This window comes from Choloepus didactylus, chromosome 21, assembly GCF_015220235.1.
Source record: "Choloepus didactylus isolate mChoDid1 chromosome 21, mChoDid1.pri, whole genome shotgun sequence".
Lineage (NCBI taxonomy): Eukaryota > Metazoa > Chordata > Mammalia > Pilosa > Megalonychidae > Choloepus > Choloepus didactylus.
In genome coordinates this window covers 27,239,902-27,265,213 of record NC_051327.1, presented here as the reverse complement: position 1 = coordinate 27,265,213, position 25,312 = coordinate 27,239,902, and the positions used below count along the sequence as shown (strand labels likewise).

Sequence of the window (25,312 nt, the reverse complement as noted above, 5' to 3'; positions counted from 1 at the left end):
CAGGAAGCGGACGAGGCCTGTCCGGAAGCCCCCATGCCAGGGCGGTCGTCACAGCCAGTCCGAGGAGGAAAAGAGGGAGCAGTGAGGAGGGTTGGGTCTCCGCAGTGGGGCCTCCGGCTTTTCCCGCCGCCCAGGGAAGCTGCGGGAAGCCCGTCTGTCGTCCTGGGGGGTGGGCCTGCCTGAGCATTGCCACCCTGCTCAGTTATCCCACCTCAGGTCTGGGGAAGAGGCTAAGGCTGGGACCAGGGCGCTGGGGGACCATGAACCCCGCCTGGGTGCAACACCCCCCCACCTCTGACGCCCACCCCCATCTCCAGGGCGGTGCTCTGTAGCCTCTGAGTAGCATGGAAGCCACTAGGGTGGGTGCGGAGCTGGGGAGGACGATGCTGGGCCCAGAGGAGGGACGCGCCCACAGTGGAGTTTCTGGGGGACAAGGAGGTGGGAGGGGACCACCCAGGTAGCAGGGCACTGGGCCAGCACTTGTGACTGGGAAGACCCCCCAGGCCAGTGCAGCCTGCCCAGCAGAGCGGCCACCCCCCTCTGCCACTCTGGGGTTTATCGGGGTCTGCGGCTTCCCCTCCCCTGGGAGGACCCCAGGAGAGGGAAGGGCAGGGGGTCGTCCAGGCCTGTGTGTGGGAACCCTCCAAGGCTCAAGGCCAGCAGGGCGGATCCTGGCTCCAGCACTCCGCGCCATCCGCCCATCCCGCCGGCCCCCACCAGGACTTCCTGGGGTGGGAGGTGGACATGTCAGAAATCCGCGACTTCCAAGGCAGGGCTGGATGCGGCCCCTCCTTCCTCCTTACCCCTGCAGCCATTCCGCCCTAACAAAGACCCCCCACTTCCGGTTCCCCCCTCTGTGAGAGGGAAACTGAGGCCCCGGTTGGGGAGAGGGGCCATTGTGTGTGGTGGTGGTGTTTGTACTATTTTTTTTGAATTTACAAGTGGTGCCCCTTCCTTGTAGAAATCATGGAGATTCCAGATGCGCCCCAGGGGTGTGTTATCCCCACGTAGCGGAAGAGGAAAGAGCAGCGCGACCACGGGCAGCCCTGTCCCTGGAGGAGGAGGCCAGACTGCCTGCAGAGCCACCCACTGCTCCAGATGTTCTAGAGCCTGAGCTGTGGGGGCTTGCGCAACATCTGGGCCCTGCCCCCCACTTCCTGGATTGCGGTCTGGAGCCCCTACCGCAGACAGAAGTGGTGGCTTGGCTGGGGGCGAGAGAAGGGGGGCAGGGCGGGGGTCCGGGCCTGGGGTCCACCTCTGTCCCCAGTGAGGACGGTGCCAGGCACTTGCCCAGCTGCCAGCTGGAGAGGCTCTGGGAGGAGGCAGCGGCCGTCAGTGGAAGGTGGAGCTTGTGGTCAGGGCGGGGGTGCACCTACCCTGGCCTGAGAGTGCTGGGGCCTGGGCTGGCTGCAGCCAGAGGGGTGTGGCCGTCAGCCACGGGAGCCTTTACTAGCAGGGTTTTGAAAGATGCGGCCTGGGGTTTGACCAGCCACAGAGCCCAGAGCCCCGGCATCCCCTCCTCGCTCGCCTGGGGGCTGGCAGAGCCCAGTGGGCACTCACACACAGGGAGCTCCTGCCTGGCCGGGTGGCTGTCTGCGTCTGGTGGCCCTGGGGAGTCAGGGCAGCCGTCTGGCAGATGGAGGGAGGTGTGTGACTGCATTCTCCTCTGCTGGGTCTGTGCCGCCAAGGCCTCTGCCCCAGGTGCTCCCTGGACCCCCGCCCATTCCCTGAGCCACAGAGAGGGGGCAGCTGCCCCAGAAATAGCCAGTGACTTCAGGCCTCGGGCTGGTCCCGGCTGTCCCTGCGGCTTGGCTCCCCAGGAGGGAGTGGTTTCCTCTGATCCCCCCAAAGCCCAAGGATGACATGCTTGGAGGCTGAGCCAAGGGACTCCCACCCTCCTGCCAGCCAGGCTCTCACCTCCTCAAGGGGTGCTGTATCGGGGTGTGCTCTTGGGAGCCACCTGTGAGGGACGAGGGAGCAGGGTTTGCAGTGGAGGCTGCTGCAGAGCTTGCTGGGTGCTGAAGCAGCAAGGGCTCTTCAGAGGATCCGGAATCAACAAGGGGCGGCTTTCTTCCCTGTCCATGGGCACGGGCTGCCCTCCCTGGAGAGGAGCATGACTTTGGGAAGCCCATCGAAGGCAGCCCCTGGGGAGCACCTCCACCGGGAGCTGGGGGTCCACTGCTGGAGGTGCCCCTGTCACCTCCTCGCTTGGGAGTCAAGCCCAGCCCTGCCAGCCCATGTGTGGCCATCTGTCTGGGCATCCAGGCTGGGTGTGGCCTGTTTATCCCTGGCAGGGGTCAGGAATGCTGGGCATGGAGCCTGTTCTGCTGTGGCTGTGAGCCTGGCACGAGAGGGTCGGCGGGTGCAGGCCCAAGAGCCTGGAGCACCCGTGTTAGGGCTGCCTCCCTCTTGCTTCATGCTGCCCCCCCCCAGTGAAGGAGACCTCCACTCCCCGTCTCACTCTAAGTAAGATCGGTGTTGGTAGAGGGCCTGCTGTGTGCGGCCTCCACCTGTCCTGTTGTACTGAGGGCCGAGGAGGCGGCCCCGGCCAGGGAGATGCAGCTCGGAACCTTCCCGAGCAGCCACAGCTGAGCTCAGGCCCTGGGGCCCGCTTGTTGAGGGTGGGGGCGGTGGCAGCCTCCGAGGTTCCGGGCCTCCTGCCCCGCCTCCCCTGTGGAAATACCCTTAGGGACCCTCACCCCAGCCCTCTGGTCTGAGGGAGGGAGGCAACACCCAGCCCCCCTACCACGTCCGTCTCCCGGACAGCCTGGCCTGCACCCCACTGCTGTGTCCGCCAGACAGTCCCCCCAGCAGCGTCCCCCTCCGCTCTCCCCCGGAGCCTGGGTGATCGCGGCCTGCAGGGTGGACACTCGTGCTGGGCTCACAATGCCAGGGAGCGTCCGGAGGGAGCAGCCATGGGGTGGAGGGGGAGCGAGCAGTGTGCGCTGGGGGCAGCGTGCCTGGTCCTGCCACACTCGCCCTCTGCTCACTCCACGTACACGCACTCCACGTACATACGCACTCACTGTTGTGCACTCTCCCTCAACAATATGCACACACGCAACACTCATGCACTCACTTTTGTGCACACACACACACCTGAACAGTCACAGCCACTCACACACACACTCGCCATTGGGAGTGTGCAGAGTGGATGGGAACGCCTGTTCCCTGCCATTGGCACTGTCCCCTCTCCCCCCACCCCCCAGCCGGTTCCAGGGACTTTCTTTGGGCGGGGGCGCCTCTGCCTCCTGCTTGTCACGGGAGAGGAATGCTGGCACATCCCGGCAGCAGCCTCCGCTGAGAGCAGATGGGTCATCTGTGTCCAGCTCAGAGAGCACAGGGGTGAGCCCACGAGTGGCTTATCACAGGCAGCGGGTGAACTCAGACCAAGGCACGGGGTGGACACCAGAAAATGGCGCCGTGGCCGGTGCCCAGCGGCCCGGCCTGGCCTCAGTGCTGCAGTGGGGGAGGGAGCACAGGGCCCAGCACATGCGTGCCTGAGTGTAAGCAAGTGAGTGTGTACACAAGGAAACGTATGTGAACAGGTGTGTGTGAACAAATATGTGAGCAAAGTGTGCACAAGCTATTGCGTGCAGGTGTGAGGGTATACACGCATGTGCGTACGTAAGTGAACGAATGCATGAGTGTGAGTGTTGTCTGCAAGTGTATGTGCAACAGTGCGTGTTCCTGTGTCACGTGGGAGCTAGAGTGGGGTCAGCGTGGTCTAGAGCCAGGAACACACGCACACACTCTCGCCCCCGCCGGCCTGTGTACCTCCTTCTCGAGCACAGATCAAGGCTGGACCAGGTCAGGACTCACTCTGGGGTCAGACAGAGCTTGGATTCTGGCCCACTCTGGTGGGCTCCGTCCAGGCGGGCCACCCGACCCCTCCCTCGAGACCCCCGCTTCCTGGCCCGCAGCCCCCGCGGGGAGCCCGGCGGCGGCCTGCCCGGAGGAGGTGGCCGGGGCGGGGAGGGGTGGGCCGGCGCATTCCTGAGCCCTGAGTCAGCGCGGCCGCCCCCTCCGCCCGGGCCCGCCCCTCGGCGCGCACGCCCCTCGCTCCATGGCACTCCCGGGCGGGCGGGCGGACGGGATCGCGGGCGGGGCTCGGCGCGGGCGCCTCCCGGCCGGCGGCGGCGGCCCCCCAGGACGCCCCAGGACCCCCTCCCGAGGCGCCGGGCAGCGGTGAGTGAGCGCGGCCGGGCGGCGAGCAGGTTCCGGGACCCGCGGGGCCCCCGCCGGCGCGCCCTCGGCCCCTCCGCGGTCCCGGGGCCGCTGGGAGCGGGGCCGGGCGGGGGGCCGCGGCCGGGGCCGGGTGCGAGCGCCCGCGCCGCCCCGGACTTTGCTGCCGAGTTTCCCGAGGCGCCCGGAGGCGGCCCAGCCCGCGCGTCCCTCCCCGGCCCGGCGCAAAAATAGCCCTTGGCCGGATGAGCGCGGCCGGACAGCGGGGCTCCAGCCCCCGCCCAGCAGCCGAGGGTCCGGGGAGGCGCCGGAATCCCTGGTCCCCGGGCCTCTCCGAGCAGCACCCCCTCCACGCTCTCCCTTTCCGGCCCCGACGGGCGGTGTCCCGGGTTGAAACTCCAGTTCCGAGAGGAGGGGCTTCTTGGACGCGCCCCTGCCCCCCACCCGCACCCGGGCCTCGCCGGCCAGGCGAATAAATGAGCAGCGACAGCAGGGACCACCAGCCCGTGGGGAGGGGGTGTCCTGACGCGCCCTTCGCGCTCACACCCCCTGCCCCCACCTGTAAACATGGACCCTCCAGGGCGCTGGGAGCCCCCCCAGAGAGCCCGGCCTGTGCCTGGCAGCCGTGAGGGGCAGGCCCCATCCCAAGTGGGGGCACTGGGGGGGGCAGATCTGGGGGTCTGGAAACCCCCCTCAGGACTTCCCTGGCCCAGACAGTCCCGGCAAGAAGTTCCTTCTTTCGCTGGAGCAGGTTGGGATTGTTGGGTGGTCCTGGGCCTGCAGGGCCTGGCCCTGTGCTGGGAAAGCCCCCCCCCCCCCAACCCTGGGACTTCCTGGCAGAGACGAGGGAGAAGATTCAGGATGAAACTGGCTTTTCAGGTTTGGCCCTGCTGGATGTTGGGGCTGTCCTGGCCTGGTTCTCTAACCCGGGGAGCCGATCCGGCTCCGCAGCGCCCACCCCAGGTTGAGAGGAAGCCAGTGAGCCCCCTTCCACCTGGGTCCCGCTGGGTGGGTGGGTACCATTTCCTGGGAAGGGCGGTGGGGGGCGAGTGAGGGGCACAGGAGTAGGGTGGCCCCAGGCCCCTTCCGGGCCCCTCTGGGCGGCAGTCCCAGGCCTCCCGGCCTTTCCGTTGCACAGGCAGGCGGGGCCCGGGGCCGCAGCGCTGGAGTCTGGTGTCGTGGCCGTGGCCTAACCCCCCACCCTGCATCAGCCAGCGAGTCAGCGGCTGCGACTCCCTCCTGGCCGCGTGTGTTCTAAGGGGCCCCTCGGAGCACCCTCGCACCCCCACCTGCTCCTGTGGGACCTTGGCTCTTTCCTCCAGTGTGAGGGCCCCCCAGCCCCCGCTGGCTCCAGTCACCCCCACCTCTGCGTCTGCCAGTCAGGCCGGTTTCCTGGCAGGACACGCATGGGGGCAGGTCCCTCCTCACTCAACCAAGATGCCCCTGGTGGGGGGTGGCTGGTGTGGGGGGTCCCCCACAATGCTGAAGCTGAGGAACCCCTGTGGTCTGCCCCTCCTTGGAGGGTTGCAGCCAGGTGAGCAGGGAAGGGAAGGTGTGGTCCATTCTAGCCCCCAGCTCCTGGGCAGAAGAGGCCAAGGCTCCAACCCCCCCACATTCAAAGCTCCGTGGCCTCAGGCAGTGGCTGGGCTTCTGTGAGCCTCAGTTTCCTCATCTGTCAGGTGACGCGGACGGCCTCTCCCGGGGGTTGTCAGCAGGGTCGTCTGGGTGAAGCAGGTAGAGGCTTGGCACTTGGTGACCCCTACCCTTTCTGCCCTGATAATGGACCTTGGGAACTTGGTTCCCCCTCCCGGGGCCCCTGAATCCTGTTGGCTGCCAGTGGGTCCTGGGAGAGGGTGGCTCCAGGGAGCCTGAGTGTGGGGTCAGCCAGGGGCATTTCCGGGCTGCTCGTCCAGTTCTGGGCTGGGCATGGTGGCAGACATGGGAGGAGGGGGCTTACACTGGGACTAGAAGTTTCGAGCTTGGAGGGCAGGACACACCCGGAATCGGCAGTCGGTCTTGCCCCCACCCTGCTGCTGACGTGTGGCCCCTCTGAGCCCCCTTGCCCTGGGGTGGGAGGGCACTGGTTCAGCAGTTCCAGTCCTGGCTACCAGGGACCACTGGGCTTAGTGTGTGGGCTGAGTAGGAGACAGGACCCCTCCCCAGGGTGGGTGCTCCCCTCCTGCTGGAGCACCCAGCACCCTCCGGGGTCTGATCCTGGGACCGCAGTGTCTCAGAGCTTGGGTGTTGTCCCTGGGGGTGGTGGGAAAGCTTGTGCTGGGCCCGTTACTGGTGATGTGTCCTCCTGGGCCCCCCAAGGCCTCGATTTCTCTCAGAAACTCAGAGGTGTGGAAGTCACAGGGTCACTGGGAGGAGTTGAGGAGCCCCCCGTGGTGTGCAAAGGGCATGGCAGATGTCATTTACAGGCACGGAAACCGAGGCAGAGAGGCCAGGCAACTTTCCCTTTGCTGCTAATATGTGTGACCCCCAAGGGGGAGCCGGGACTGGGCTCAGATTAGTGGTCAGGGGCCAGGGTCCGGTGGAGAGGCTGGGGGAGCCGGCCATCCCCGGGACCAGGGCTGGGTGAGCTGAGGACGCGTCTGCAGGTGTGACTCCAGCTGACCTTGCGGCGGTGGTCCCCTGGGTGGGCTGGGCCGAGGCCGTCCACTCTGCCTCCAGCCACCCCTGCTGGCCTTGCCCAGGAGAGTGGTCCGGGCCGGCCTCCTGCCTGGCGGCTGCACCTGGCTACACCTTCCCCAGCCCCCCAAGGCTCCCTACGCTGCTGGCTCCTGCCTCCACACCCTGCAGACACAGGGTCCCTAGGATCCGACAAGGAGGGTCCGGGCAGACGGGAAAGCCCACCCTCTGCTGTGGGTCCCAGCAGCGGTCCGGCCTCGGTTTTCAGGAGAGGAAGCCGGGCTTGCCCAAGCTGCAGGCGGAGGCGTGGGGACTCCACTTGCCAGCTGTCCCCGCACCTCCCCGTCCCCACCCGCATCGGCACAGGACACTGGCCCGAGTGGCCCCGTGGACCCCCAGCCCGGAGGCCCTGGCCCCAGGGCAGCCAAGGGGCTTCAGGAGGCCCTTCCACCCTTCTGCCTAGATCCAGAGCAGCGGCCCCCGCGGGCACGCCCTCCTTGCTCGGCCCATCTCTCGCCCCCCACCCCCCACTCTTGAGCCGCAGTGAGTTGCGGGTTCACTTGGCTCCCTGTGGACTTGGCTCCCACCGTTCTCACTGGGTCCCTCGGCATCCCCCAGTTCACTTCCACTTGGCGGGGCGGGGGGTGGGGGTCCCCCGATGGGGCGGAGGAGGAGAGGAGGGCGCCGGGGCCCCCTCCTCTCCGTGAGACCCCCTGCCTCTGTGAGACCCCTCCGTCCGGGCTGTGGCGGCTGCGCAGATGCCGTTGGAACCCCCACGAGGAGCTGTTTGGGGAACAAGAGCCCAGTGTGTGGCCGCGGCGGGGGAGGCGGACACTGGGCCACTGTCTCCTCCAGGCCCCGCTCCCCTCCCCACCCAGACCCTTTGTCCGGCCGGGCCTGCTCCTCCCCCGCAGCCCTCTGGGCCCACTGTGGAGCCCCCGTTCGCGAATCCCACCCACATCAGGAACGGGGCTCCCAGGGCCGGGGCCAGCCTGGGACACCCAGCTCCGGGTGCAGGGTGGCATCCTCTCCCCGGGTCCCCCACTCCTTCCGGCTCCCCTGCCCCCAAGCGCTCGGTGGAGGGGCCTGGTGGAGGTGGGGGACCCCAGAAGATGTGGGGTGCACAGCAGGAGGGCTGCTGCTTCCCTTGTGGGCTGAGGGCACCGTCCCTGTGGCCGGCCCAGAGCCCAGGGGCTCTGCAGAGAGGTGACTCTGCCTGGCTCGGCTGCTCTGGGCCCTCCACACCGGTCAGCCCCTGCCCCACGCCCGGCTCCCCTTCAGGAGCCCCCTTGCCAGCCCTCTGACTGTATTCCTTCTTCTGTGGCCGGTGTTTACCAAGCACCCCAGGTCCCTGCAGGGACCTGCCAGTGACAGCACTTGTGGCTGAGCCACTGCACCCAGGGAGTGGACCCAGGGCTGTGGTGTGCAGGGGACAGGGCCCTGGGAGGGGGTGCTGGGCTGCAGGAAGCGGGGTGAGTTGGTGATGCCAGAGAGCAGGGGCAAGGTGAGCGGGACCAGGAGATGCTGGGGGGTGTGAATGTGTGGTGACCCCATCCTTTTAGCTCAGCTCCTTGTACCCTCGGTGCAGTGCCCCAGGCCCAGGTGGGGAACCTGCTGGGAGGCTGGGCCCCTGCAGGCAGGGTGGGTGGAGGGCCTGGGCAGGGAGGTGGTGATGGGGGCTCCCTTTAGGGATGGGGGGGGGTAGCGTATTGTGTCAGGTGGGACAGCACAGCCCTGCCTGTGCCCTCAGCGTAGACCCCAAATTGCTGAGAGGACCCCCAGCCCTAGCGGGCCTCCTGCCCCCTCTGCAGGAGGGACACTCACACTGCGGAGCTTGGAAATTGTCCCCGGTGCAAGGAAGGAGGCCCCCACCTCAGGGCTGGCCTGAAATTCTCTTTTCCAGGGCTTAAGAGCCAGCCGCGGGGACCCCCAGCCCTTAGCTTCCCTGCACGGGGACACGGTGTGAGCGGAATGCTGCACACTGGTCTGGCTCAGCTCCCACAGGGCTTGATCCCTGCTCCCCCAGTTCTCAGCACCCCTCTGATCCCCAAACTTCCTCCTGCCTCCCCCTCCCCCCCTGGGGCGTTGCCCTCTGGGCCCGTCCTCTGGGTTCAGCACTGGGCATGGGGCTACGGAGAGGCCAGCTGAGGGGCTGCAGACCCTGAGGACAGGCTGGGAGAGGGCAGGAGGCTTTCGGGATGGAATGACCTCTGGGCCTGGGGTCCCCAGCTGGGATCAGATGAGCAGGGTCAGCTCAGAAAAGGGGCTGTACCTGCGAGGAAGGGACAGGGGCCATGCCCCTGAAGGACGCCTCCCAGCCTGGACCTTCCCTGGCCATTCTGAGCTGAACCGTGTAACGGGAGGGTGGGCTTTTTCTAGACCCCCTCTGCGACGCTGACGGCCAGCCTCAGTTCCCTGGGGGCAGGTGGGTAGGGTACAGACCCGGTAGCTCAGCACCCAGGGGCCTCCGGGCACCAGCCACGGGTCGCTGTCCCTCGAGTGGGCTTCGTCACACCCCAGCCATGCCCCTTCCCCGCCGAGCGCTCCGTCCGGGGTCGTGGTCCTTGCTGCCGACGAGCACCTGCGCAGGGCGCCTTGCGGAGTCCGGGGGCTGTGCCCTGGGCCCGGGCTCCCCCTGGGCAGGGTGGGCGGCGGCGCCTGCACCCGCGTGTTTGGGGGCGCCGGAGCCCCCACCTGCTGCTGCGCGGCTCCGGGAGCACGTCCTGCCCTGCGACTCGCGCCCATCGCCCCAGCTGTCGGGTGCCGCCGCCGCGGGCCCTCGGGCTCTGGGACGGACGTCGCGGCGGTGCAGAGGGTGAGGTCTCCGCAGTCGGCCGAGGGGGCCCCAGCCCGCCTGCACCCCTGGGCCGCCCGCGCGCTGTGCTCCTGCATCCTCGGCTCAGACACCCCCTGCGAGGGAGGCGCCCCCACTGCGCGCCCAGCGCCCCCGGACTGGACTTGTTGACGGGGTTGCTGCTTGCCTAGGGCACCAGCCCCAGCAGAGCAGGGAGCTTTTGTGTGTGTGGTCATCTTTAACCACTTGGAAGCGTGTAGTTCAGTGGTATTAATTACGTTCTCAATGGTTGTAATTTGTGAACTTCTCATCATCCTAAAGAAGCTGTCCCCACAAAGCAGTAGCCCCGTTCTCTCCTGTGTCCTCTGGTTGTCTCTACGCAGTGGCTTATTCCAGATGTCACGGAAGTGGAATCACGTATGTTTGTCCTCTTGTGTTGGCTTTTTTCACTCAGCATCACGTTTTCAAGGTTCATCCATATCTTAGCAGGCGCGGGAACGTCTTTCCCTTTGGTGGCTGAGTGGCACTGGGCTGTGCGGCTGGATTGCGGTTTGCCCACCTTTCCCCCAGCGGTGGTCAGTGGACTGCTCCAGCTTTTGGCTCTTGTGAGTAGCTCTGCAGTGAACACTGGTGCACGTGTACCTGTTCCAGTCCCTGCTTTCAGTCCTTCCGTGCAGACACCTACCAGTGGAATTGCTAAGCCATGTGGTGATTCTATACTTAACTTTTTGAGGAACTGCCAAACTTCCCAACAGCTGCTGCATCAGTGCACATTCTTGTCAGCAATTCATGAAGTTTCCAATTTCTCCACATCCTCTCCCACATTTGTTATTTTCTATTTTCATGATAATAGCTATCCTAGTGGGTGGGAAGTGGAATCTCATTGTGGTTTGGGGTTGCATTTCCTTAATGACTAATGATGTTGAGCAGCTTTTCATGTGCTTTCTGGCCATTTGTATATCTTTTTTGGAGAAATATCTATTCACGTCTTTTACCCACTTTTAAATTGGGTTGTTTGTCTTTGTTTTTGAGTTGTAGGAGTTTTTAAAACCCTTATCAGATTTAGGAGTTGCAATATGTAGGTTGTATTTTCACTTTCTTGATAATGTTCTTTGATGCACAAAAGTTTTAAATTTTGATGAAATCCAGTTTATCGATTTCTTGTTGTTGTTCATGCTTTTGATGTTATATCTAAGAATTCATTTCCAAACCCAATGTCATGAAGATTTCTCCTATGTGTCCTTCTAAGGGTTTTATAGTTTTTGGTCTTACATTTAGGTCTTCAATCCATTTTAAGTTAATTTTGATGTGTGGTGTGATTCCAGGGTGGCAGAGACGACTCAATTTGGAAAGAACATGGGGAAATCTAGTGTTTCCAAAAGCATTTCTTGAAGAGATTATTCTTCACCCCCTTGAATGGACCTGGGATGCTTGTTGAAAATCAATTGGCTATAGATGTTGAGGGTTTATTTCTGGACTCCCAGTTCTATTCCATTCGTCAATAAGTTTATCCATACGCCAGTGCTAGTCCTCCACCCGCCTTAAATGTTTTATTTGCGATTAATTTTTTTTAACTAGAGAAGTTGTAGGTTTAGAGAAAAATCATCAGAAAATACACTTCCCAAATAACTCCCCCACCCCATATACATAGTTTTCCTTTTATTATCACTTTGCATTAGTGGTTCCTTTATTACAATTGATGAAACAATATTATTATAATTATAGTATTAAACATAGTCCATAGTTTACATCAGGGTACATTGTATTGTACAGTCCTTTATAGTTAATTTTTTTTTAATTCTAGTAGCATATAGAAAACCTAAAATTTCCCATTTTAGCCACATTTGAATATATAATTCAGTGGTGTTAATTTAATTACCAACACCCAGATGGCCCACCACCCCAAACGGAAACTCTAGCAGTTAGGCACTGACTCCCGTTCCGGGTCCCCACCGCAGCCCCGTGCGCTAGTCTCAACTGTGAATTTGCATATTCACTTCTCCCATGTATCTGAGATCATACAGTATTTGCCCTTTGGATCTGACTTGTTTCACTCAGTGTGATGTCTTCAGGGCTCATCCGTGTTGTCACCTGTATCAGAACTTCATTCTTTGTTGTAGCTGAATGATGCTCCCCCGTGTGTACACCAGCATAACGCCGCTGTGAACACGGGTGTGCAGGTGTCTGTTCCAGGCCCTGCTTTCAGTTCTTCTGCGTCTGTGTTGAGCAGGGGGATTGCCGGGTCATATGGTGTTTCTTTAGTTCATTTTCTGAGGAACTGCCCAACTCCTCCCGGTGGCTGCACCGTTCTACATTCCCGCCAGCAGTGCGTGAGTGTTCCCGTCTCCGCATCCTCTCCAACAGTGGCTGTTTTCCATTTTTTAAAAAACTTGTAGCCATTCTAGTGGGTGTGAAATGGTATCTCATTATCTTTTTCTTTTCTTTTCAAAATTTTTAATTTAAAAACAAATATGTTTATATATTATTTAGATGTATCATATTTCTTTTAACTGAGATGATAGTATATATTTTATAAATTTCTTTTTTTTCACTCATCTATGCTGATTCACTTTTTTTTGGGTGTGTGACAGCTTTATTGAGATATAGTTCACGTCATACAATTCACCCATTTTGCTGATTCACTTTTTTTAAAATTCAGTTTTATTGAGATATATTCACATACCATACAGTCATCCACAGTGTAAATCAGTTGTTCACAGTAGCACCACATACTTGCGCGTTCATCAGCATAATCAATTTTTGAACATTTGCCTTACTCCTAAATAAATAAATAAATATATGTATATATAACAATAACAATAACAATAAAAATAAAAGTAAAAAAGAAGACCTAAAACATTCCATCTCCCCATTCCAACCTATTTTTCATTTAATTTTTGTCCCCATTTTTCTACTGTCTGTCCACACGCTGGACAAAGCGAGTGTGAGCCACAAGGTTTCCACAATCACACAGGCACACCGTGTAAGCTACATAGTTGTACAGTCATCTTCCAGAATCAAGGCTACTGGGCTGCAGTTCAACAGTTTCAGGTATTTCCTTCTAGCTATAACAATACACTGAAAACTAAAAAGATATATATATATATATATATAGCACATAAGAATGCCTTGCAGAGTGACTGCTTGACTCCATTTGAAATCTCTCAGCCACTGAAACTTTTTTGTTTCATTTCACTTCCCCCTTTTGGTCAAGAAGATTTTCTCCATCCCATGATGCCAGGTCCAGGCTTATCCCCAGGAGTCATGTCCTGTGTTTTCAGGGAGATTTACATCCCTGGGACTCATGTCCCATGTTGGGGGGAGGGCAGTGAGTTCACCTGCAGAGTTGGCTTAGAGAGAGGGGCCACATCTGAGCAACAACGAGGTTCTCTGGGGGAGACTCTTAGGCACAATTATAAGTAGGCTTAGCCTGTCCTTTGCAGTAACTAACTTCATAAGGGCAAGCCCCAAGAAAGAGGGCTTGGCCTACCAAGTTGGTAGTCCTCAGTGTTTGTGAGAATATCAGCGATAACCCAGCTGGGGAAGTTTAATATTTCCACATTTTCCCCTAGTTCCTCAAGGGGGCTTTGCAATACATTTTTATTCTCTGCCCAAATTACTTTAGGATGTATCAGGATTTCACACTAACCTGTACAAACCTACCAGATCTCATGTCCTATTCAAAGTTCCATGTTATTATGGTGTTTGAATAAACTGACCATACAAGTTAAATTATTTAGTGTGCTGCAGAAAATATAGGTTCTGCACCAAATAAACATCTCTTCCCTTGTTCTCACACAGAAATTGAAGTTTTAAAACATAGTCAATATCGTCTTTTACCCCTTGGCCTGATTTGCCTTAGTCCTAACCAGATCCACTTCATTCATATCTCTAATTGAAGCCTGCACTGTTTTTTAGCTTTTTTAACAGTTGCCATGTGAGGTAGTACTGACATTCTTAGCTGCCGAACTCTAGCTCTGAGTCTCAGGTGTCACACAGATACCCAAAGTTCCAGAGACCAACCAGGTTATACACAAAGAACTCAGCTTCTCAGAATTTGGAGATAACCATTACAACTCAGGAATAGATGTGACTGCTGTAAGAGCTTACAATCTAGGGACCTTTGCAATAAGTGTTCCCCTGATAAGCTGTGCTCTAAGATTCAGTTCTCAGAGTTTACACATTATAGTTAGTCCATATTGGTGAGGCCTTATAATGCTTTTCTTTTTGTTTCTGGAGTACTTCACTCAAAATGCTGTCCTCAAGATCCATTCACCTCGTTGCATGTCTCACGATTTCATTCCTTCTTGCAGCTGCTCAGTATTCCAATGTATACATACATCACAGTTCACCATTCTATTCATCAGTTGATGTACTCTTAGGCCACCTCCATCCATTGCAAATCATGAATACTGCCACCATAAACACCAGTGTGCAGATGTCCATTTGTGTCCCCGTTCTCAGATCTTCAAAGTATATACCCAATAATGAGGTTGCAGGACCTTATGGCACCACATACTTGGCTTCCTGTGGGACCACCACACTGTCCTCCAGATGGGCTGCACCATTCTACTTCCCCACCAACAGTGAATAGGTGTATCCCTCTCTCCAGGTTTTCTCCAGCATTTGTATCCCTCTGTCATTATATGGTTTTGACTTGCATTTTCCTATTGACTAATGATAAGCATCTTTCCATGTGTTTGTTGGCCCTGTGTATAGCTTCTTTGAAGAAACATCTATTCAAGTCTTTTACCTGTTTTTTTGGTTTGGGTTGTTTGTCTTTTTGTTAAGTTGTAGAATTTCTTTATGTATTGTGGATAGTAAACCTTTATAAGATTTGTGGTTTCCACGTATTTTCTCCCATTCTGTAGATTGTCTCTACTTTCATGATGAAGTCCTTTGATGCACAAAAGTTTTAAATTACGATGAAGTCCTGTTTACCTATTTTTTCTTGCTTGTGCTTCTGAACTCTCAGTTCTATTCCATTGGTCTGTATGTCTGTCCTTGTGCCAGTACCATGCTGTTTTGATTACTGTGGCTTTGTAGTAAGTTTTAAAATTGGGAAGTGTGAGTCCTCCAATTTTATTCTTCTTTTTCAAGCTGGTTTTGGCCAGTTGAGGCCCCTTAGCATTCCATGTAAATTTGATTGGCTTTTCCATATCTGTAAAGAAGACTGTTGGGATTGGGATTGCATTAAGTCTGTAAATCACTTAGGGTTGAACTGACTTCTTGACAATATTTAGTCTTCCAATCTCTAAACATAGAAAGTCCCTCCAGTTAGTTCAGTCTTCTTTGATTCCTTTTAGCAAAGTTTTGTTTTCTCTGTACAAGTCCTTCACATCCTTGGTTAGATTTATTCCTAGATATTTGATTCTTTTAGTTGTCATTATAAATGGAATTAAAAAAAAATTTCCTCTTCAGATTGGTCATTACTAATTTATAGAAATTACTGATTTTATCATGCTGATCCTGTCCCCTATCAATATGATTAATTTATTTATTAGCTTTAGTAGCTTTGTTGTGCATTTTTTCAGGATTTTCCGTACATAGGATCATGTCATCTGCTTATAGGGAAGGTTTTCCTTCTTCCTTTCCAACACATGTATTTTATTTCTTTTTCTTGCCTAATTGCTCAGCTAGAACTTCTAGTATAATATTGAATAGCAGTGTTGACAGTGGGCATCTTTGTCTTGTTCTGATTTTAGGGGAAAAGCTTTCAGTCTTTCACCATTGAAGTATGATGCTAGCTGGGTTTGTTCATATGTACCCTTTATCATATTGAGGCATCTTCCTTATGTTCTTAATTTTCTAAGTGTTTTTATTGAGAATGGGTGCTGGATTTTGTCAAATGCCTTTTCTACATCAGCTGAGATCACCATCTTTTTTTTAATTATTTGTTCTATTAATATGGTGTATTCCATTAACTGATTTTCTTAAGTTGAACCACCCTTGCATATCAGGGATAAATCCCACTTGATCATGTGTATAATTCTTTTAAAGTGCTGTTAGATCTGGTTTACTAGTATTTTGTTAGGATTTTTGGCATCTATTTTCATAAGGGATATTGGTCTGTAATTCTCTTTTTTTTAAATTCAGTTTTATTGAGATATAGTCACATACCATACAATCATCCCAAGTGTACAATCCATTGTTCACAAGTACCATTATATAGTTGTGCATTCATCATCACAATTAATATTTGAACATTTTCATTACTGCAAAAAAAAAGAATAAAAATTCTTTTTATCTCATCCCCCCTTCCCTCCTTATTATTCATTTACTTTTTGTCCCCATTTTTCTACTTGTCTGTCCATATACTGAAGAAAGGGAGTGTGAGCCACAAAGTTTTTGTAATCACACGGTCATACAGTGTTAGCTATATAGTTATACAGTCATCTTCAAGAATCAAGTCTACTGGATTACTGTTCAACAGTTTCAGATATTTCCTTCCAACTATTCCAATACACTAAAAACTAAAAAGGGATATCTATATAGCACATAAGAATAACCTCCAGGATGTCCTCTTGACTTCATTTGAAATCTCTCAGCCACTAATACTTTATTTTGTTTCATTTCTCTTCCCCCTTTTGGTCAAGAAGTCTTTCTCAGTCCCACAATGCCGGGTTCAGGCTCATCCCCGGGAGTCTTGTCCCACATTGCCAGGGAGATTTACATCCCTGGGAGTCATATGCCACATAGCGGGGAGGTCAGCGAGTTTACCAACTGAGTGGGCTTAGAGAGAGAGGCCACATCTGAGCAACAAAGAGGTTCTCTGGGGGTGACTCTAAGGCACAATTATAAATAGGCTTAGCTGCCTTTCCTTTGCGGTAACAAGCTTCATAAGGGCAAGCCCCAAGATTGAGGGCTCGGCCTTCTAAATTGGTAGTCCTTAATGCTTGTGAAAATATTGGTAATTCCCCAGGTGGGGAAATTTAATATTTCCATATTTTCCTTCAGTTCCTCAAGGGGGCTGTGAACGTACATTTTTACTCTCTGCCCAAATTACTCTGGAATGTATCGGGGCTTCACACTAACCTGTACAAACCTACCAGATCTCACTCCCTAGTCAAAGTTCCATGTAATTGTTGTTTGAATAAACTGACCATACATGTTCAATTATATAGTGTGCTACAGAAAATATAGATTTTGCACCAAGTAAACAACTCTTCTTTTAGTCTCACACAGAAGTTACATGTTCCCGGTATAACCTCATAGTTGTGCATTCACCACCACAGTCTATATGGGGCATTTCCATTTCTTCCATAAAGAAAGAGGAAGAGGAGAAAAAAGAAAAAAAGTGAAGACACACACACACACAAAGAAATAAAAATAAAAATAAAATAATAATAAAAAGTTCAGACACCACCACCAAGAGGCCCATACATCTCCCTTACATCCCCCTCTTACAGACATTTAGCTTTGGTATAATGCCTTTGTTACAATTAATGGAAGCATATTACAAGTTACTGTTAACTATAGACTCTGGTTTGCATTGATTGTAGTTTTTCCTCAATAGCATTCCATTTTCAACACTTTGCAAAGTTGACATTCATTTGTTCTCCCTCATGTAAAAACATTCTTATATTTTTACATTTAATCACCATCATTGACCGCTGTAAGTTTCACTAATTTATACAGTTCCAGTCTTTATCTTCTACCTTTCCTTCTGGTGTCATGACTACCTCTAACCTTCCTCTTTCAACCATAGTCACAGTCATCTACGTTCAGTGTACTTAAATGTTGTGCTACTGTCACACAGTAGTGTTTTATCTATTTCTGGATCTATACAATCAGTTCACTTAAACATTCTATACTCCTTCAGCATCAAATGCCTAATCTCTACCCTCTTTCTGTCTCCTGATATCTTCATTAAATACTCTTCTCCATACCTCTCTGTCCTGTCTTTTCTTGTCTGTCTGTATCACTCCCATTAGTATTTCTTGTAGAGGAGGTCTCCTGTTCATGAACTCTCTCAGTGTCTGTTTATCTGTAAATATTTTTAACTCTCCCTCATTTTTGAAGGACAGTTTTTCCGGATATAGGATTCTTGGTTGACAGTTTTTCTCTTTCAGTATCTTGAATATATCATACCACTGCCTTCTTGCCTCCATTGTTTTTGCTGAGAGAGCCACACTTAATCTCATTGAGCTTCCCATGTATGTGATGGATTGTTTTCTTTTGCTGCTTTCAGAATTCTCTTTGTCTTTGACATTTGAAAATCTGATTACTAAATGTCTTGGAGTAGGTCTATTTGGATCAGTTCTGTTTGGGGTACACTGTGCTTCTTGGACCTATAATTTTATGTCTTTCATAAGAGTTGGGAAATTTTCATTGATTATTTCCTCTATTATTCTTTCTGTCCCTTTTGTCTTCTCTTCTCCTTCTGGAACACCTATAATACGTATATTCATGTACTTCATGTTGTCATTCAGTTCCCTGAGAACCCTGCTCATAGTTTTCCATTCTTTTCCCTATCTGTTCTTTTGTGTATAGAATTTCAGATGTCCTGTCCTCCAGCTCACTGATCCTTTATCCTGCCTCTCCAAGTCTGCTGTTGTATGTCTCCATTGTGTTTTTCATCTCTTCCATTGTGCCTTTCATTCCCATAAGTTCTGCCATTTGTTTTTTCAAGTTTACAAATTCTTCCTTATGGTCACCCAGTGTCTTCTTTATATCCTTCATCTCTTTTGTTGCATTTTCTTTCAACTTGTTGATTTGATTTAGATTTGTTTGAACATCTTTAATTAGTTGTTTCAACTCCTGAATCTCAGTTGAGGTGTTAGTTTGTTCCTTTGACTGGACCATATCTTCGTGTTTCCTGGTGTGGCTTGTGATTTTTTGCTGTCTAGCATCTGATTTTCTTGATTAGTTTATTCTGGAGGTGGTTTTCTCTTTCTCTAAGGTTTTCTTGTCGGTCGTTTTTGATCTCTATATTTCTTTGTTTCTCTCACTGGCCAGTTGTTAGATTGTCTCTGCCCCCCCCCCCACACTCTTATCCTCAAAAGCAGGTGTCCACCGTGGCTGCCACAGGGATGGGAGGCAGGCACTGGGCACCCCAGCAAGTTCACTGTGTGTGCTGATACAAATCTGCTGGTTTCCAGTGGTGCTCTGCTTTCTGTCAGCCAGCAAGACCTGGGTTTGTTTTATTTTTTTTTATTTTTTATTATTTTTTTAATCATCATTTTATTGAGATATATTCACATACCACGCAGTCATACAAAACAAATTGTACTTTTGATTGTTTACAGTACCATTACATAGTTGTACATTCATCACCTAAATCAATCCCTGACACCTTCATTAGCACACACACAAAAATAACAAGAATAATAATTAGAGTGAAAAAGAGCAATTGAAGTAAAAAAGAACACTGGGTACCTTTGTCTGTTTGTTTCCTTCCCCTACTTTTCTACACATCCATCCATAAACTAGACAAAGTGGAGTTTGGTCCTTATGGCTTTCCCAATCCCATTGTCACCCCTCATAAGCTACATTTTTATACAACTGTCTTCGAGATTCATGGGTTCTGGGTTGTAGTTTGATAGTTTCAGGTATCCACCACCAGCTACCCCAATTCTTTAGAACCTAAAAAGGGTTGTCTAAAGTGTGCGTAAGAGTGCCCACCAGAGTGATCTCTCGGCTCGTTTTGGAATCTCTCTGCCACTGAAGCTTATTTCATTTCCTTTCACATCCCCCTTTTGGTCAAGAAGATGTTCTCCGTCCCACGATGCCGAGTCTACATTCCTCCCCGGGAGTCATATTCCACGTAGCCAGGGAGATTCACTCCCCTGGGTGTCTGATCCCACGTAGGGGGGAGGGCAGTGATTTCACCTTTCAAGTTGGCTTAGCCAGAGAGAGAGGGCCACATCTGAGCAACAAAGAGGCATTCAGGAGGAGACTCTTAGGCACAAATATAAGGAGGCCTAGCCTCTCCTTTGCAGCAACCGTCTTCCCAAGGGTAAAACTTATGGTAGAGGGCTCAACCCATCAAACCACCAGTCCCCTATGTCTGTGGTCATGTTAGCAACCATGGAGGTGGGGTAGGCGAATACCCCTGCATTCTCCACAGGCTCCTCAAGGAGGCACTACATCTTTTTTTTTTTCCCCTTGTTTTTCTTTTCTTTTTTTTTTTTTTTAAATTTCCCTTCTTTTTTAAATCAACTGTATGAAAAAAAAAAGTTAAAAAGAAAACAAACATACAATAAAAGAACATTTCAAAGAGACCATAACAAGGGGGTAAGAAAGACAACTAACCTAAGATAACTGCTTAACTTCCAACATGTTCCTACTTTACCCCAAGAAAGTTACATAATATAGCAACATTTCTGTGAACTTGTTCCTACTATATCCATCAGAAATTAACAGACCATAGTCATTTCTGGGCATCCCCAGAACGTTAAATAGCTTATCTGTTCTTCTTGGATTATTGTTCCCCCTTCCTTAATTGCTCTCTACTGCTAGTTCCCCTACATTCTACATTATAAACCATTTGTTTTACATTTTTCAAAGTTCACATTAGTGGTAGCATATAATATTTCTCTTTTTGTGCCTGGCTTATTTCGCTCAGCATTATGTCTTCAAGGTTCATCCATGTTGTCATATGTTTCACCAGATCGTTCCTTCTTACTGCCGCGTAGTATTCCATCGTGTGTATATACCACATTTTATTTATCCACTCATCTGTTGAAGGACATTTGGGTTGTTTCCATCTCTTGGCAATTGTGAATAATGCTGCTATGAACATTGGCGTGCAGATATCTGTTCGTGTCACTGCTTTCCGATCTTCCGGGTATATACCGAGAAGTGCAATCGCTGGATCGAATGGTAACTCTATATCTAGTTTTCTAAGGAACTGCCAGACTGACTTCCAGAGTGGCTGAACCATTATACAGTCCCACCAACAATGAATAAGAGTTCCAATTTCTCCACATCCCCTCCAGCATTTGTAGTTTCCTGTTTGTTTAATGGCAGCCATTCTAACCGGCGTTAGATGGTATCTCATTGTGGTCTTAATTTGCATCTCTCTAATAGCTAGTGAAGCTGAACATTTTTTCATGTGTTTCTTGGCCATTTGTATTTCCTCTTCAGAGAACTGTCTTTTCATATCTTTTGCCCATTTTATAATTGGGCTGTCTGTACTATTGTCATTGAGTTGTAGGATTTCTTTGTATATGCAAGATATCAGTCTTTTGTCAGATACATGGTTTCCAAAAATTTTTTCCCATTGAGTTGGCTGCCTCTTTACCTTTTTGAGAAATTCCTTTGAGGTGCAGAAACTTCTAAGCTTGAGGAGTTCCCATTTATCTATTTTCTCTTTTGTTGCTTGTGCTTTGGGTGTAAAGTCTAGGAAGTGGCCGCCTAATACAAGGTCTTGAAGATGTTTTCCTACATTATCTTCTAGGAGTTTTATGGTACTTTCTTTTATATTGAGATCTTTGGTCCATTTTGAGTTAATTTTTGTGTAGGGGGTGAGGTAGGGGTCCTCTTTCATTCTTTTGGATATGGATATCCAACTCTCCCAGCCCCATTTGTTGAAAAGACCATTATGGCTCAGTTCGGTGACTTTGGGGGCCTTATCAAAGATCAGTCGGCCATAGATCTGAGGGTCTATCTCTGAATTCTCAATTCGATTCCATTGATCTATATGTCTATCTTTGTGCCAGTACCATGCTGTTTTGGCAACTGTGGCTTTATAATAAGCTTCAAAGTCAGGGAGTGTAAGTCCTCCCACTTCGTTTTTCTTTTTTAGAGTGTCTTTAGCAATTCGAGGCATCTTCCCTTTCCAAATAAATTTGATAACTAGCTTTTCCAAGTCTGCAAAGTAGGTTGTTGGAATTTTGATTGGGATTGCATTGAATCTGTAGATGAGTTTGGGTAGAATTGACATCTTAATGACATTTAGCCTTCCTATCCATGAACATGGAATACTTTTCCATCTTTTAAGGTCCCCTTCTATTTCTTTTAGTAGAGTTATGTAGTTTTCTTTGTATAGGTCTTTTACATCTTTGGTTAAGTTGATTCCTAGGTACTTGATTTTTTAGTTGCTATTGAAAATGGTATCTTTTTCTTGAGTGTCTCTTCAGTTTGTTCATTTCTAGCATATAGAAACATTACTGACTTATGTGCATTAACCTTGTATCCCGCTACTTTGCTAAATTTGTTTATTAGCTCTAGTAGCTGTATTGTCGATTTCTCAGGGTTTTCTAGATATAAGATCATATCATCTGCAAACAATGACAGTTTTACTTCTTCTTTTCCAATTTGGATGCCTTTTATTTCTTTGTCTTGCCGGATTGCCCTGGCTAGCACTTCCAGCACAATGTTGAATAACAGTGGTGACAGTGGGCATCCTTGTCTTGTTCCTGATCTTAGAGGGAAGGCTTTCAGTCTCTCACCATTGAGTACTATGCTGGCTGTGGGTTTTTCATATATGCTCTTTATCATGTTGAGGAAGTTTCCTTCAATTCCTACCTTTTGAAGTGTTTTTATCAAAAAGGGATGTTGGATTTTGTCAAATGCTTTTTCAGCATCTATTGAGATGATCAATTGATTTTTCCCTTTTGACTTGTTAATGTGTTGTAATACATTGATTGTTTTTCTTATGTTGAACCATCCTTGCATGCCTGGAATGAACCCCACTTGGTCATGGTGTATGATTTTTTTAATGTGTCTTTGGATTCGATTTGCAAGTATTTTGTTGAGGATTTTTGCATCTATATTCATTAGGGAGATTGGCCGGTAGTTTTCCTTTTTTGTAGCATCTTTGCCTGGTTTTGGTATTAGATTGATGTTAGCTTCATAAAATGAGTTAGGTAGTGTTCCATTTTTTTCAATGTTTTGAAAGAGTTTGAGTAAGATTGGTGTCAGTTCTTTCTGGAAAGTTTGGTAGAATTCCCCTGTGAAGCCATCTGGCCCTGGGCATTTATTTGTGGGAAGATTTTTGATGACTGATTGGATCTCTTTGCTTGTGATGGGTTGGTTGAGGTCTTCTATTTCTTCTCTGGTCAGTCTAGGTTGTTCATATGTTTCCAGGAAATTGTCCATTTCCTCTACATTATCCAGTTTGTTGCCATACAATTGTTCATAATATCCTCTTATATTTTTTTTAATTTCTTCAGGATCTGCAGTTATGTCACCTTTTTCATTCATTATTTTGTTTATATGGGTCTTCTCTCTTTTTGATTTTGTCAGTCTAGCTACGGGCTTGTCAATCTTGTTGATCTTCTCAAAGAACCAACTTTTGGTGATATTTATCCTCTCTATTGTTTTTTTGTTCTCTATGTCATTTATTTCTGCTTTAATCCTTGTGATTTCTTTTCTTGTACTTGGTTTAGGATTGGTTTGCTGTTCATTTTCTAGCTTCTTCAGTTGATCCATTAGTTCTTTGATTTTGGCTCTTTCTTCCTTTTTAATATATGCGTTTAGTGCTATAAATTTCCCCCTTAGCACTGCTTTTGCTGCATCCCATAGGTTTTGGTATGTTGTGTTCTCATTTTCATTCGTCTCTATATATTTAGCAATTTCTCTTGCTATTTCTTCTTTAACCCACTGATTGTTTAGGAGTGTGTTGTTTAACCTCCAGGTATTTGTGAATTTTCTCTGATGGTTATTGACTTCTAATTGTATTCCATTGTGGTCAGAGAATGTGCTTTGAATAATTTCAATCTTTTTAAATTTATTGAGGCTTGTTTTATGTCCCAGCATATGATCTATTCTGGAGAAAGTTCCATGAGCACTAGAAAAGTATGTGTATCCTGGTGATTTGGGATGTAATGTCCTGTATATGTCTGTTAAATCTAATTCATTTATCAGATTGTTTAGGTTTTCAATTTCCTTATTGGTCTTCTGTCTGGTTGATCTATCTATAGGAGAGAGTGATGTGTTGAAGTCTCCCACAATTATTGTGGAAACATCAATTGCTTCCTTTAGTTTTGCCAGTGTTTCTCTCATGTATTTTGTGGCACCTTGATTGGGTGCATAGACATTTATGATTGTTATTTCTTCTTGCTGAATTGCCCCTTTTATTAGTATGTAGTGGCCTTCTTTGTCTCTCAAAACATCCCTGCATTTGAAGTCTATTTTATCTGAGATTAATATTGCTACACCTGCTTTCTTTTGGCTGTGGCTTGCATGAAATATTTTTTTCCATCCTTTCACTTTCAGTTTCTTTGTGTCCCTGTGTCTAAGATGAGTCTCTTGTATGCAACATATTGATGGTTCATTTTTTTTGATCCATTCTGCAAATCTATATCTTTTAATTGGGGAGTTTAATCCATTTACATTCAACGTTAAAACCGTGAAGGCATTTCTTGAATCGGCCATCTTATCCTTTGGTTTATGTTTGCCATATTTTTCCCTCTCTCTATTAATATCCTTTATTGTACCCATACCGAATCTCTTTAGTACTGAACCTTTCTCCAAGTCTCTCTGTCCTTTCTTTGTTTCTCTGTCTGTAGGGCTCCCTTGAGTATCTCCAGTAGGGCAGGTCTCTTGTTAGCAAATTCTCTCAGCATTTGTTTGTCTGTGAAAAATTTAAGCTCTCCCTCAAATTTGAAGGAGAGCTTTGCTGGATAAAGTATTCTTGGCTGGAAATTTTTCTCACTCAGAATTTTAAATATATCGTGCCACTGCCTTCTTGCCTCCATGGTACCTGCTGAGTAGTCACTACTTAGTCTTATGCTGTTTCCTTTGTATGTGGTGAATTGCTTTTCTCTTGCTGCTTTCAGAACTTGCTCCTTCTCTTCTGTGTTTGACAGTGTGATCAGTATATGTCTCGGAGTGGGTTTATTTGGAATTATTCTATTTGGAGTTCGCTGAGCATTTATGATTTGTGTATTTATGTTGTTTTGAAGATTTGGGAAGTTTTCCCCAACAATTTCTTTGAATACTCTTCCTAGACCTTTACCCTTTTCTTCCCCTTCTGGGACACCAATGAGTCTTATATTTGGACGTTTCATATTATCTATCATATCCCTGAGGTCCATTTCGATTTTTTCAATTTTTTTCCCCATTCTTTCTTTTATGCTTTCATTTTCCATTCTGTCATCTTCCAGGTCACTGATTCGTTGTTCAACTTCCTCTAGTCTTGTACTATGAGTGTCCAGAATGTTTTTAATTTGGTCAACAGTTTCTTTAATTTCCATAAGATCATCCATTTTTTTATTTAGTCTTGCAATGTCTTCTTTATGCTCTTCTAGAGTCTTCTTGATTTCCTTCATATCCCGTACTATGGTCTCATTGTTCATCTTTAGTTCTTTGAGTAGCTGCTCTAGGTGCTGTGTCTCTTCTGGTATTTTGATTTGGGTTCTTGGGCTTGGGTTATCCATATCGTCTGGTTTTTTCATATGCTTTATAATTTTCTGTTGTTTTTGGCCTCGTGGCATTTGCTGAACTTGATAGGGTTCTTTTAGGGTTTGTAGACCTATTGAAGTCCTTATCTCTAATTTATCAGATCTACAGCTTCGTGGAGTACACTTTCTCTAACTAACCAGCAGGTGGCGTCCACGAGCCACCTGTTCTCCACAAGCCAGCTCTCCCCTGCTTAGCCTTTTTTTTGGTGAGTGGGGGAGTGAGTCTTGTGGGGCCCAATTGGTGTACCAAGCTTGCGTGTGTAGTTGGTGTTGCCTGCCCTGTATGTGGGGCGTGTTTCTGGGCAGTCGGGGAGGGGGGGTGGCCCTAACAATAAAATCTCCCTGATGA

General features: G+C 49.8%; 1 protein-coding gene across 2 annotated transcripts in view; it reads left to right on the top strand.

Moving 5' to 3' along the window:
* The first annotated feature begins 4,040 nt into the window (after positions 1 to 4,040).
* The window catches only part of RHBDF1 (rhomboid 5 homolog 1), a 35,758-nt gene continuing 14,486 nt past the window's right edge, over positions 4,041 to 25,312 (top strand). For both annotated transcript variants that reach the window (XM_037814719.1, XM_037814718.1), the window contains exon 1: positions 4,041 to 4,188. The gene's annotated coding sequence lies outside the window, so the exon portion shown is untranslated. The remainder of the gene's footprint in view (positions 4,189 to 25,312) is intronic.